The following is a 15,300-nucleotide window of genomic DNA, read 5'->3' as shown; positions in this document are numbered from 1 at the left end:
AGGTGTTCGCGAAAGCGGTCCGCAAATATTCTCCATGCTTCGCCTATGTAGGTCTTCTTACATAGTGTACAGGATATGCAATAGATGACATTTGCCGAGATGCATGTAAAGTGGTCAGTGATTTTAACGGATCGATTTGGTCCTGAGATCTTAACCATGTTAGAAATAAAAGGACAAGTTTTGAATCGTACGCGTGTACATATGAAAATTCCCGACTGGTTGTCAGACTTAAAAATTGAACTTGGTACACTCTATCCTCACGGAATCAATGAACGCCTCTCGTTCCATTAATTTATTCACAAATTCATGTTACCATATTTCCACCAATGGCAAATCTCCTCCACACCCGCATAAAAAACCAACAACACCCACAATTCCTCTATTCGATCTGACAAAGGGCTAACGCTCGAAATGTCAGCTTTCCAAATCGTTTACGGTTGTAATTCAACCTTTATCAACACTTTTGATAAGATGATGGGCCGAATGAAAATAGTGCAAGCACATTTAGATAAACAGTTTGCATTTATTGATAACGTTCATGAAATATGTACTCTCGACTGAGCAACTTAGCTGAGAGCACCGAGTGTAAATGATCTCTTGTTGGTTCTGCGAGTTATTGACTTGTAGCTGGTCTGCGTTGTCTTAGAAATTGAAAACGACATATAAAGCTAGGTTGCCACGGGTGCTATACTTCGCGCGGAGGTCATTGCTCTCGGTGTTGGAAACATGAAAGACATTATGCCTTGAATCCTCTGGTAGGTTTTTATTGGACTAATGACAGTCCCAGACGAAGCCGTTGGCTGAACGATTTAGAAACAACTATTGTGTTAAAAGAATTAAAGATTTAGAAAGCAGTCACTTTATATGAAGTTTATGAAAAGGCTCCGGGGTGAAGAAATTGGCAGGCGAAACGAGACGAGCGTGGATTGGGAATGGAAGGTAAGGAGAGCCGAGTGCGCCTGGGGAGAGTATACGGCGCCTCTTCCTTCCTCCCCAATCCCCTACTCGACTTGCTCCAGTCGCTAGAGTCTTCTCGTTCCGTTTCACTGCGGAGACTGGTTTGAGGCTACTAACCCATCCTCTACCTCTGAAATGACGATTATTGACGAATCCTAATTTCTATAAATTGACTATTATCGTCAATTTAGGACGCTTAGCGCTTGATAGGGATCATGGGAAATGAATATCGATTTTTAAAATCCGAACCCCAATGCCTGAATTCGCCAGACGCGAAGCTGGGAATGTTTGATTAATAACCATTAGACTAACACATCGCTCACTGCCAGAACATTATTGCTCGTGCCCAGGCCGTAGGCCGGACGAACCTTAGTCTGCAGCGACTGTTTTTTCTGTCGTCTACAAAACTCACTTCCGTCGTATTTGCGCAGGCGCTAACGTTTTGTTCCGGTCTCCAAAGCTCGGAGGCTCTGTTGACGAGAAAAACGAATGTTTAGAAAATTATCTCCCACTCCACAAGCACATGTTTTGCAAACAACGAATGTTCGTCTGGTTTGCCTTAAAAGAACCTGCACAGAAGGTCAACATGCATTCGACTATTTCGGATATGCTCAGACAACTTACAAATGTACCCGCCGTTCGCGTTAGTTGATCAGTGGTGAGCTTTGATTACATTTCGCAACGGGTCATTCCACGGACTTCAATTTAGATCAACTGAGATCAGTTGAGCAATTTTTGAGGGCAAATGACATAAATGCGTTAACAAGTTGGCACAAAACTTCGACAAGAACAATTTTGATACTGGTGATTGCGAGCAGTAATTTGACGATAAAGTACAAAGAAGAAAGTGCTAAATATAATGACCGAGAACCTGGAGGGGGACTAGAAACTAGACATTTCAAAGGCCTTTTTCTCAATAACTACAATAGCCTTACGACCCCACCTTGAAATTTTAGTATTTCCTTAGCGAGAAAAAATAATCATGTATAGAAATAAATAGTTAATAAATCTGTCAGATAGGTTTTTCGCAAATGGCAAAAACGTCGATTTTCGTCTATTTTGACAGTAACTGAAAAACTGTCAGATAGATCGTTTTAAAAAAGTGTAGACGGTTTCGTCTTCGTATTATTTACTAATTTTCAAAATTTTGACCCTGGTCGTACGGCTTGGTTTTGAGAACAAGACCTTCAAAATGTCTGATTTCCAGTTCCCCCTCTAGGAGCTAGGTCACTATATTTAGCATTTTCCCCTGATTTGCATTTATTATTTTTTTGGGTATAATTACATTTTACATCGATTGCAGTGACGAACACTTCAGAAGAGACATCCTGTTGCTTTTTTAAAATAACATTAAAAATCGGTTTTTCAGACAAATTCGGTCATTTTAAAGTTCATGACGAATTTTTGCGCCCGACTATGGTCCGATTATTGAGCGATACGTCGACCGAGGGTCGACTGATACATCAGTCCACTACCTACAGTAAACATGATCCTTTAATTCTTAGCCTGCACACAGGCTCTCCGTGCGTCGAATAGGCCATTTCCGAGTTCATGTCTGCCTCCTCTTCAAAGCGAGTCTAAGTGCGAAGTTTTTGTAATGGTAATTAGTTCTACTTTACATAGGAATGAAAACTAATTTTCATAACAAAAACTTCGCACTTAGACTCGCTTTGAAGGTGAGGCAGGCATGAACTCGGAAATGGCCTATTGCGCACGGTCAACAGCTAGAGAATTGGAGCTCCAACTCCCCAGCTGTTGATCGTGACCAAGCACAATTCGACAAACAGAGAGCCTGCCTGTGTGCTGGCCATTTAATATTTTACCATTTTAGTCAAGTTCACAGCTACCACACTATTCTAAGGTGTCACGTATGTTGCCTAATCATCTAGATGGGTTTTATAAAATAGGTTAAAAGTCTACCCATGCCCCCGTTCTCAGCTTGCGACATTATGCAAAAATATTTCAGGATTGATGTTTAAAAGTATTGACACTGACCTATCGCGGCCCGACTCCCTCTCTTGTGATAATTGCTTTGTTTTAGCATTCACCATCCATACTGTGGCTGACACGAGCATGTCCCTTAGGGATTTTCCTCTCCAATATGAAATGAAGGGAGGATTTTTGTATATTTTAATTGTCTATTAAATGCGAAAGCGCCATTAATTAATATTGTCTTTAAGTTAGGCAATGATGGGTAAATATTGCGTGACAAAAGGTAGTAGTTTTCCGTTGTAGTGGGTAGTAGTTTTCCAATAGGGGGAGGGAAGAAAGATAACATAATATCACCCATTTGTGCATGACAACCGCGAACTAAACATTCTTATTGTACGTTTTTTTTCTCGAGTGGGTCTTTGGTCTTCAGTCTTCGTTTTCGGGGTCTTCGTTTTCGATACTACCCCCCCCCCCCCCCTCCTCCCCCCCAGAACAATGTTGTCAATAGTGAACAGACATTTCCTAGTCTATTTCAACATCGATTGGACTGAGGGGGACGTCTATTTTGAAGCTGTTAGTGGAATATTTAACAATTATTCCATGAGCGCGCGTTGGATATGAGATGATAGAAAGCCAACGAGGCGCGTAGCGCCGAGTTGGCTATAATCATCTCATATCCAACGCTCGCTCATGAAATAATTGTTTTGTTAAAAACGCCCTCAAAATATAGAAAACTAGACTACAATAAAAATAAAAAGGCCCAAAAAATCACGCATATGCTTGCCTTGTTTGTAGATCATGGTATAATGGCTCATAACCCATGATGGCTTAGCCAATCAAAACTCTCGAATTGCATTATCCAATGATCCAGTTTTTAATAATGACAGTTATGCTATGTTTATGACGCCTGAGAGGTTTTCAGGCCCATCCAGGCGTAAGCGTCCCAACTACTTTTGCCACTGATTGTAGATTTAGGAAGCACTTGTTTCCAAGTTCTGAATTCATTACTAACTTAAAAATCATAAGAGGACCTTTTTGAGTACTTCAAAATCTTTTTCCTTCGACCCAGCTTTCTGAGACAAAGCGTGTCACTTTTGAAATCGAAAAGAAGGGCGGACCGTTCAGTTGAAGTTGCCCAGCTTATGCAGATGTTGCACAAGCATGGATTCGGACTCGCACTAAAAGCACACACACATTCTAAAATGGCGGACAACAACAACCTCGTGTCTTTATTCTTCCCATGATTCCTTGCTACAGTTTTGTTGCTGGGGGGAGGGAGGTTAACACCGTATTCCTTAACCTAACTGTATAGGCCCTACACAGACATGCACCTCGTCTCTTCATGCGCTCTTAAAAAAATAATTGAAAATCGAAATGGGCCGGATTATTTGTTTGTTGCATATCTCAGTTTCATTACATTTCCTGAAGAGTTGCCAGTTTTGAAACTTAGGTGAAGGTTGGATTTCACAAAGTTGACATATTTATTTGAGATTGTAGCCAGCAGTTGGAGGGTTCTTATAATAAGAACAGAAGGGAGAATGAATATCGCCGAAGAGCCGTCAGCTATGTGTGTGGTCTTTGATTGGTTGTTATGTTTGAATTTGCAAAAACTAGCAAAAAAGAAAGTAAAACGTTCCTTGTTCCTGAGCTTCCTTATAGAATACAATGCTAAACCAAATTGGCGATCAAAAAAAAAATCAAAAGTAGGTCATACAAACATAGTCTTTCATCCACTTGGGAGCTTGTTTCTTTCTCACTGGACGACTGTCTGATTCATGTCGGACGGACACCAGGCCTTGGCTAGGGGATCCACAAAACTTTGCAAACGTTCAGCTGCACCCTGGTTACCTGGGGCTCAGTAGTTGCTGAATGAGAAGAGCTCTCTGTCTGACGCGTCTGGCTTTCAGTCTTCTTCCCACCCTCCTCATTTTGCTTTGACCAGTGGAGCTCTCAATAATCACTGCATTGCACGCAGGCTCGAATGTCGGTGATAGCTTCTTTTCTCGGTTTTGACGGAACATGACTCGATCACCTTCTTCTATGTCACTAGCGACTGCATACTCTTTCTGTCTCAACTATCTTCGTGCATATCTATCTCTGAGGACAACTTGCCATTCTCGGCTGCTTCAGTAGCGCGGTCTTCGAACTCGAGATGGTTTAGCCCTTAGCTTTCGTGACGCCACTGTATGGGGAGTATTGCGATACTGGAATAGGAAGTCTTGCAGTTGTCTCTTCCATTCTTTGCCCGGCAACTCTGCTATTCTGACCTCCTTCAAGAGAGTCTCATTGAGTCTCTCTACTTCGCCATCACTTTGAGGCCAATAGCGGATGATGCCCTTCCCGTGGTGAATAGCTAAGTACTCAAGGAATCCTTCATATTCTCGTGAAGCAAAAGTTAGGTCACTGTCAAATCTGAGGGTTTCCGGTAAACCATGCGTACGAAACATACTCTCTTGACCACATTTTTTGCATTTGTCTTACTGAAGAAAGCTTATTCAAGGCATTTAGAGTAGTAATCGACTACAACAAGCAAATCTCCCTTATTAGGAATCTCGAGTAGATTAACTGCAATTTCAGTCCACGGACCTTGAGGTAGTGGCGTTAATGTAATTTGCTCGGGCTTTGGCTTGGGTCCAACTAAATGGCAAGGGTAACAGCTTCGCACTAACTTCTCGACTTGTTTGTCTATGTCAGGCCACCACGAACTAATATCAGGGTGGGGTCTTGTTCGCGCATCTTCCCCTGTTTCCTTATCAGCTTCTTTAGGTCTGTTAGTTACTGGCAGTCTACTCAGTGCTTCAGCAGCATTTTGTGTTCCTAGGATGGTGTGCTTTATGGTGTTCTTAAACTGTTGCATGTACAACATCCACCTCTCCAATCTAGCTGAGAGTGGCTTGGATTGAGGACCAACGACAGAAACATGGTACAAGTGGCTTATAATCAGTTGTTATTTCGAACTCTTTTCCATAGAGAGATAGGAAAATTTTCTCACTGCCCCACTTCATTGCTAATGCTCCCCATCCAAACTGAAAATATCGATATCTCTTATCCACAGCACTCAGCGTTCGGCTACAGTAGCATAGCGAACTGATCGGTATTGGCAATAGTCTTGCTTCTGTTCTAACAAAACTCCTATACCAAAAGGCGATGCATTTGTGGTGATGCAAGTTTCTGCTCCCCATGCATGCTTGAAGAATGCCATCACTGGCGCTTGCCGGCGTTAAACGATTCTTCGCCTCTTGGAATGCATTTTCCTCCCCCATCTGGCACCTTCTTTGGTCAGGTCCCAGAGAGGACTTGAGATAGGCCAAAGCTTGAGATGAATCTCGAGAATAGTGCGCCAGACCAACTTTGCAATTGACTGATCTTTTGGTCTTGGAACTTGCACAATGGTTTCAACTTTGTCACTGGATACTTGCAATCCACCTTCAGAATGTGTTTCCGAGATACTCCATAGAGGTCATACCAATTTGACACTTTTGGTGATTCAGGGTCAGGCCGTTCTCCTCTATTTGCTTCCGCATTACACGGTCAATAAGCCTTTGGTCATCATGCCCTTCCTCATGATCATCATGAATGTAATGAGCACCTGGACAGTCCTTGAGTATTCGCCAAATGATGTTCTGAAATTTCTCTGTAGCAATATTCGCACCAACCGGAAGAAGCCATTAGGTACGGCAAAGGTGGTTATGTCCCACGAAAGGAGTTCTATTTGATGAAACGCCTAGTCCTGTACCGGGACTCCCTCTTACACCGCCCTCAGTGAAAATGAGCCTGGAACCCAGGCGGGAAAAGAGAGAGTCCTGTATTACTTGCAGGCACATGCTCGGAATGACGCCATATTTGGAAAAAGATTCCTTATTTGGGCATAGTTTATTCCGAGTGCTTTTACACTGGATTTATGGGGATAATGTGAAAGGAAATTATAACACCAAGTTTCTGGAGGCAATTGATTTCGCGTTTAAGAAATGCCACTTGACCTTTGTGCCTAAGGCGGAACAACTGCAAGCTATTCATGTAGTCGTTACCGGTAATGATGATGGTTTTGTTAAACCTGCAACAGGATTTGGCAAGTCTGTTTGCTGCATGGTTGTTCCTTTAATATGTTTGCGATTTTCTTCGATCCGAGTCCGATCTTAATTGTAAATCAGTCCTTCTTATCGTGAGTCCCAATCGTGGAAGATCACATGGATGACATACGAAAGTATGGAATTTCGTGCTTGAAACCCAACTGAACAGCTGCATGGTGTTGGCGCAGAAAAATATCAAATTTGATTTAATTGCTCTCCCGAGACTCCTTGAAACTTGATGTGAATCGCTCAACGAAGACTAATTAATCTCCTGCTCGAACTCTTGTTTATTGTTCATTCAGTTATTGTTCATTACTTCTGTCGATCTAGTTATGTGATAATTGCACTGATCCAGTGAACATGTATTTGAGTTGCACAAAAATATTGAAACTGTGTTTCAGGAGTTTAGGCCTACCAATTTTTTTCAAAATCGGGGACAAATTGTTTGGATACCCAATACACAACAGTCAGGTAAAAAATGTTGTAAATACTCTCACTTTTATCAGGAATAATACACAAACACCAGTGACAAACAGAGGTTTTTTTTTTTGAGTAAGTAGAGTAGAGTAATTTACTCAGACTATTAATTTTTCCTTAGGATAATTTTTCAAAGCACTCGTCGCATTAAATCTTTCTTTCCTTACAAGCCGTGGCCGTGGCCAAATGACTAAGGTTTTATCTAGAGCTGCCTGTTGAGACTGCAATGATTTTTATATCGGAAAAACTAAAAGACGATTGCATGACAAAAACTGAGCATTATTCCTGATAAAGTAAGATAAAAAGTTAAACGAAATTGAATCACAACCTGGACTATTTGTTTCTTTACATACCAGTTTGTGTTGATAACGCAATGATAAAGCAATAATGTTCCTATTAAATTTCTACATATTTATGCACAGTCAAACATCGATTATTTGGACGTTTTCACGAATTTCTTTTCCGGTCAAAATTTGTTCGTGAATATTAACAGAAACCCATGAGGGTTGAAACGTGTAACGGCCCCTTGTGTGCTGGGAAACAAGCTTCTGAATATTCAATTTGCCAAGTACCATATTTGGAACAACAAGAGCGAGGAGTTTCCAAATATGGTACTTAGCAGTGAAATATTCAACCAATCAGTTCGCACTGAATATTCGGAAGCTGTGAACGCGCGTTACACGTTTCAACCCTTTCTGATATTAATCAATAAGGATGAAAAATGCTACTTAAAAGCGAGTGTCACCTTGCTTTATTTATTGTTGCTACTTAAAAGCACTTTCCTTCTGAAACTCATTGTTAGAGGTAAAGTACTGCAGATAATATGAAATTCTGACTCCGAGCTATTTTGTCGCTTAGTGACATCCTATGCTATATTTACTATTTCAGCCTTTGAATCGATTTATTGTGATCTTCTCTCAGTCGTTACATTTATTCGGCAATAATTTTCCAACATCACTGCGATCGGGGTTTTTTCTCCTCGTTTGGTCACATTGCAAATCGAACAGTAATTTTCATATACGAAATATACGGAGGGGGGGGGGGGGGGGGTGAGTGGGAGTCCCGGAACAGGACTATGAAAAGCCATGTTCAAATCTAATTTGGAAAATACCTTTCCACCAGAAAATTCTTGCAAAGTTTCCTCAATTATTGGCACAGGATGCTTCCCTCTGAGTATTGAGTATTGAACCAGCGGGATTAATCCAAATTGTTGGGCCATTTACATTCCCAATCACATCACGTTGCTGTAGTTCCTCTACCTTTTCATTCTACTAAAAGGAATTTTCCTCATAGTTTGAGCAACAGGAGGAACACGGTCATAAACATGCAGTTTCGATTGACAATTTTTCAGTTTTCCTAGGCCTGTAAACACTTGGAGGTATTTGGCTATCAAACATGCTTTTTTACAAGAAGGAAATTGTGACCTACAATAACGAGTGAACGTGCCCATCTTCAAAATGCGCATAACTCTTCGGACGTACGATGGCTTAACAATGAGTCAGCGGTTCCTCGCGTAACAAAGAACTCAACATGTAACAGCGTTTGTTAATCAGGAACACAAATGTTCAACACGCACTTTCCTGAGATCTTTAAGGGTTACTGCTATACATAAGCATAAATCTTTCTGTCAATTCTTAGAACCTGAATTTCTCCATTCCACACGCGATTGAAAAGTTCTTCAGACACGATATTGCAAGTTGAACCTGAGTCTATGATAACAATAACAGATTGGTCTACAATGATTAAACTCAGAGTACTTGACTCACCATTTGTGAAAACATAGAACCCATTTTCGTCATCTTCGTTGTTTTGCTGGTCGCTTATGTTTCTGCACACCCCCTATCGTGTCCCTACCCATCGCATCCTGTCATCTCTTTGTTTGGATTGTTTTTCTTGTTTGGTATGCTAACAAACCTCTATTATTATCAATACGCGCGGCCAAATGACAAACTGCCCTCTGTAAAATGCGCCTTTTTGCGGGCCAAACGGGAAATGTGCGGGCTGAAAATACATTTGCCGCCCTGATACTGATTGGCTGCAGAGATGTCAAACAACTTCGCTCGGCCAATGAGATTGTCCTATTTAAGTGCGAGGATTACTTGTACATTTGGTCTACAACCCGCACTTCAAATATATTCATTCCTTTCATTCTCACAACCTTTGTTTGTATACACTGAGGGACATTTCCATACCATAGTTTCATGCTACATCTCTGTTAAACAATTTTTTCTTATTGAATGAATTGGTACGATTTGGCCTTGTGTATTGCGGATACACAAGCATCATTTCCACCGTCGCTCCGCGCGGGCGCAAATGATGCTACTCGGGCCACAAATAAACTATATTCCCTCCAAAAGTCATGTGATTGTCCTATTTGCCTCGTCTTCCCGCCCGCACACATGATGTTTGGAAACATTAGATTCTTTTCCTATATCGCCAAGCGTATCACACTTCGAACATTTGCCGAGAAAGCGTTGTTTGCCGCTGTGTCGTTGACTACTTGACGCATTACCATGATTTTCATGGGCGCTATTGTGTTTCTCTTCTTTCACGAAAAATTAATGCGTCTTTGTGATATTACATGCTCACGATGTCCGATTTCCGATACTTTCGCCAGAATAATGCACCAGTCAATGCAAATCACCGCCCGTCGTCCTTCCCAAACCCGGTAAAAGGCGGGGACTTGGACAAACGGACAATAAAAAGCATGGTGAGCTAATTTTCCCGCCCTACCTTGCCACTGTAATGTCCCCGCTTGTGCCCGCCTACCAGTGAAACGATACATGAATTTCGTCAAAAATATCACTGATAACGAAAAAAAAAAAACGGTCAGCAATGTTTTCCAGTAAGTGACTTAAATGTATTTTGGATGGCAAGCAAAAACTGAGGATAAAACAAATTAATAAGCAAACAAGTTTAATCGGCTCACGTTCTTTCAATCACTTTAGTCACTGTCTGGTTTGGTCCCAGTGTCGGCGTGACACAGTTATAGACTATAAACCTCCAGCAGAGAAATTTCCCGGTTCGGCTATGAAAAGCACATCTTGACCAAGACACCGCGTACCGGGACTGTTTTGAATGTGGCACGTTGGGTTTTGCCCGCTGAATGTCACCTCTATTTCCGGGTTGGGGGAGGGGGAAGGGGGATTTGCATTAACTGGTGCATAAGGGTTTTATTCGCGGCAAAATTTGCTCCTCAACTCCTCATTTGTAAGATGGGAAATCACAATATCTCTGACCTGTTTATCTTCCTCGTCTCCGTATTCGCAATGTTCTGCTAAAGTTTTCAGACGGGTATACGCAGTTGTTGATCGTCTCGCCCGGGTTTGGCTTCGTGGCGATGTGCTTTTGTCGGACTAAAGGCACAATCTTCTTGAACTTGACTTAAAGTGGTACTACGACCAAAAGAAAAAAATTGTTTTTCCTTTGGATTTCAAAACTATGTTAACTAAACACTAACTCACCCAAGTTTTAAGTTCTGATTTTAAAAAGACACCTGTTTATTTTAGCTGGAATTTTCTTATTTATTGGTCCGCCATTGCTAACTTTAAAATCTTGAGAGAGCTGGGTCGAGGAGAAAATGACGTCAAACACTCACTAGTTTAAGAATGCAATGCGTGTGTACGCGGCCTAATTAATATGCAGCACGGGAGTTTCGGGCTTTCAGACTTTTAAACCCGTGTTTTGCATATATAAAAAATTGCGTTTACACGCTGAAATTTTAAGCTAGTGAGTAAATGACGTCATTTTCTCTAGATCCAACCCTCTGAGGTCTAATCGGCCAGTTTTGAACGTGAGTAATGGCGGACCATGAAATCCAAAACTTACACTCAAAATAAACAGCCTTTGGATAAAACTCAAAGCTCAAAAATTTGCCAGTTAGGTGTTAAGCGAACACGCTTTCAAAATCAGAAGAAAAAAAGGAAATGATTTTTTGATCATAGTACCACTTTAAATGATTCTCTAAACACGTAACTGCTTTGTCAAAATCTTTGCCATCATGCTCCTTGAATGTTCAACTGGGTAAGTTTTGAAATAGCCTGCAAAGCAGGCGTATTTTTGTTTTGGTAAGAATTATTGGCCGACATATTAGATAGCAAGACTAACAGAGGCCTGAGGCCAGTCGAAAAAATTGCACTCAGTGAGAGGACGCCGCCTCCTCTCAATCCTCTACCGGCTGTGTGCTTTAAAAATGGCGGTCCATTACGAAAGTTAGACCTTGAACAACCGTCCGCCTGCCTAAAAGCGCCTGCTCTGCAGGATGGTTTTGAAGATTTCTCCCACTCCTGAACCAGCGAGATACAACAGTAATGCTTGCTTTTGAAGCTTGTCTTCCACTCCCCGGACGCGGCGACATACAACATTTTGATTGGGCTATCTACTTCGTCCAGAGCTGCGCTAATGTGGCAGGTTTGCCGACGCAATCGAAAAGGAGCAACGCAAGGTAAACCACTGACGGTTACCAGCAACCTTGTCTCCAAATTTAGTGTTCACAGAGAATTAAACAACAGATAATGAACACAATGGCGGCGTCGTGTCTCTTACTTTCTAAGCACATGGTCATGCCCATATATGGGCAAGCCAATTATGGGAAACACTACATACAGCATTTCAAGAGAGAGACAGAGAAGCGCATGTGCAAATATGGTCAAAGCTTCCCGTCCCCAGATTCCACTTTTCTTTTGGTCAGCGCCAAGAACACGGACTCTGGCCACATCCAAAAATAAACGCAGTGCATGGTAATGGTGTAATACTGTAACCGTTGACGACCGTTATTGTTTCAAATTTCCGAGAATGCGAAGGAGAGACTGAAGTCCGTGATTCGCGGACTTCCTGCTTTGGTTGTGGCCAGAGTCCGTGTTCTTGGCGCTGACCAAAAGAAAAGCGGGCTCTGGGGATGAGAATGGAGTGTTCCAAGAACATATATGGCGCCACCTGGAAGTGGCAGGGAGGCATTGAGATAAACCCATCCAGGGTCAATTTCTGGCAACTAAACGAAGCTGTACTTGCAAGGGGCCAAGTACAGTATTAGCAGTTTCTTGCAGATTGACTGCTTTATCTCAAGAAAGAGTGACTGACATATCAATAGAATTCAAAAGAATCCTAGATGGAGTAATATTTGAGTTGGCACGAGATCTGATTTCTCCTCATTTGGCCAAAAGCCTGAATCCTTAAAAAGTTCAAGGGTATCATTAATATTGGTTAGGCAGTCCCCATATGAGCAGCCAACAAAGGAATCAATTAGGTAACCACGCTTTCCTCTGAGCAATGCAAAGACTGGCTTCAACTTTTTAGTGAACAGTCTGGGTGCACTAGCAAGCCCTTGTGTCAAATTGTGCCAGACATGCAGGTAGATTGATTCGATGCACCACCCCAAAACACATTTAAGCATTTAAGATATCTTTGGTGGACAGGATGCACTGGAACAGAATAATATGCATCCTTAAGATCTATGAGCAAGTTTCAATTGAGTGTCGTAAAAACCAAAACCAAAGTAATTACTTAAGTCAATCAAAATGGACGGAGACAATCCAGTAAACAGTTTTTCGTGCGTCTGTCCTGTTATTGATCATGGATTTCGTCATAACATTGTCAAAGTAGCTGTGGATCCACGAGGCGATAACCTTTTTTACAATAACAAAAAGGCAGAGGGATCAAAATTGGGAGAAATAATCCCTCGAGTTTGGACTCGAGTTCGAGTTCGAGTTCGAGTTCGAGTTGAAGATCGAGTTAGACTTCGAGTTAGACTTCGAGTTGGATTTCGAGTTGGTTTTCGAGTTGAAGATCGAGTTAGACTTCGATTTGAAAAAAATTGACAAGAGGTCAAGGGGAAGATAGGCAAAGACCAAACAAACCAAATAAGCTTTTCTGGCTTTGCAGCCCGGCAGCAGTTATTTTTTTTTTTTTTTCTTAATTTTACTAAAGTTAAAGAAAAAGTTTTAAGAAACTATAGGTACAGTGTGACAAACAACCAGCCGTCCACTTAAACTAAAAGCTTAAAAATTAATTGTACTAATACAACAACTAATACAAGAATTACATGAAAATAAAAACATTGATGACATGGCAAAAAAATGGCTGTTACAAACACCGAGCCCGCCTAGAATTTCCATATTCTACACCCTAACTAAAATTCACAAGCCTACACCAGTAGGTAGGCCAATAATATCAGGTTGTGACGGACCAACAGAAAGAATCTCAGCATTTCTTGATAGGCTGTTGCAACCGATAGCACAAAGACAGGCTTCTTATCTTAAAGATTCTACAGACTTCATTAATTTCATAGAAAGCACAGAAGTCCCAAAGCACGCGATCATTGTTTCAATGGAGTCGACGTGACAAGTCTATTTAACAACGAGATGCTTCTGTGAAGCATACACTGGGTTGCCTGTGGTTCGTGCTACAGAAAATCAGAAGGCACTGAATTGTGTGGTATTGAAACACAGCATTCCAGTCTCTGAAGAATAACAAATAAAAGAGAAGCGAGAAACATTGGCTTCTGGGCTGACATGTTGATAATTTTCAAGTTCCCTCACAACTTCTTTTCACCACAAGTGTGCCCTCTGAGCATCTGATAGCTTTGTAATAATAAACTTCACTGAAGTCAAGGCCTGTTTCGCGGGGTTAGTGTTAGGATGGGAGACAAAAACAATAAACCCCTCATAAAAAACAGAAACAGCTGACCGAAAATACTATTAACGCTAACAAATGCGAACTCAGCAAGGTACAGATTCTGTTAGCTTGCTTTATGCAAAACAAATAACTATTGATACACAGTTTTCAGAAAGAGCAGAAGGAAGTTTCCGGGGACGGTCGATCGAGAATAAAATATTTACGACATGAAAACAACATTAATTTTGAACCGTGAATATAGAATATAAAAAGTTACGATCAGCGACAAACATTTTGGGAGATTTTTTGCTACGTTCAAGTAAATTGCAAAATCGAAAGTGACATGGCCGGAATTCAGCGGGCGCCGTGATTAAGTTACCGCGGCATGTTTACTCGCCAAACAGTGAAGCATCTGTGTCAAATGATGGCAAGATACCGGATTTTTGTAAGTTTCTTTTTCTGTCAAGTGTTATAAAGTTTGACAATGAAATAAGCGAAGTCAAAACAAAGATCACAATCGCCCAACTCTTGTTTATGCAAAGTCAAAATTTACTCTCCAAGACGCGTACGACGTTATTTATCACCAGGTAATTCCATCATTTTGGAAATAGCAGCTACTTTATTATTCATCTGCGTCACAAGTTTTCACTGATTTTGGGGCTCATTTTGTTGAAACTCAAGCACGCTTCCAACAGACCTGTGATCCCTTCCTGCTTACAGAGCAATACTAAAAAACTTCTCCCACATCACATTTCAACCTTCAGCTCGAAAATTCAATACACAACATGATATTATAATTCACAAAGGCAGAAAATACCACAGAATCCTTTTCCAGCGAAACATTTATTGAAACAAACAACATATTTGCTCCTAGAGGCGAAAACCTCTTCCTATTTCATTGCGTGCGTGAAGAAAGAAACTCAATTGTGTCAAATTACCATGTACTTCAGGTAAATACAGCTCACTTTGATTTCGTCTCGACGGGCGATAGATTGTTGTCGAAGTCCAGTACTCGTCGCTTTTGAGATTCATGCCTAGTTTATCCAACTGACTTTCCATAATTGAGCTCCATAAGGGTATATTTTGTTTAAGGATCCACTAAAACGCCATTCGCGTTACATGACTTTCGACGCCATTGCAGGCTAAGTTAATGATTCTACTGTGTCCACCAGAGAAATCTACGCAGTTCCACTACCTTCTCTATCCTAAGAAAATACGCGCAGAAGGCTCTATACACAAAGACACCACTTAC

This window comes from Montipora capricornis, chromosome 1 (genome assembly GCF_036669925.1).
Source record: "Montipora capricornis isolate CH-2021 chromosome 1, ASM3666992v2, whole genome shotgun sequence".
Lineage (NCBI taxonomy): Eukaryota > Metazoa > Cnidaria > Anthozoa > Scleractinia > Acroporidae > Montipora > Montipora capricornis.
Note: the sequence above shows the minus strand (reverse complement) of the source record.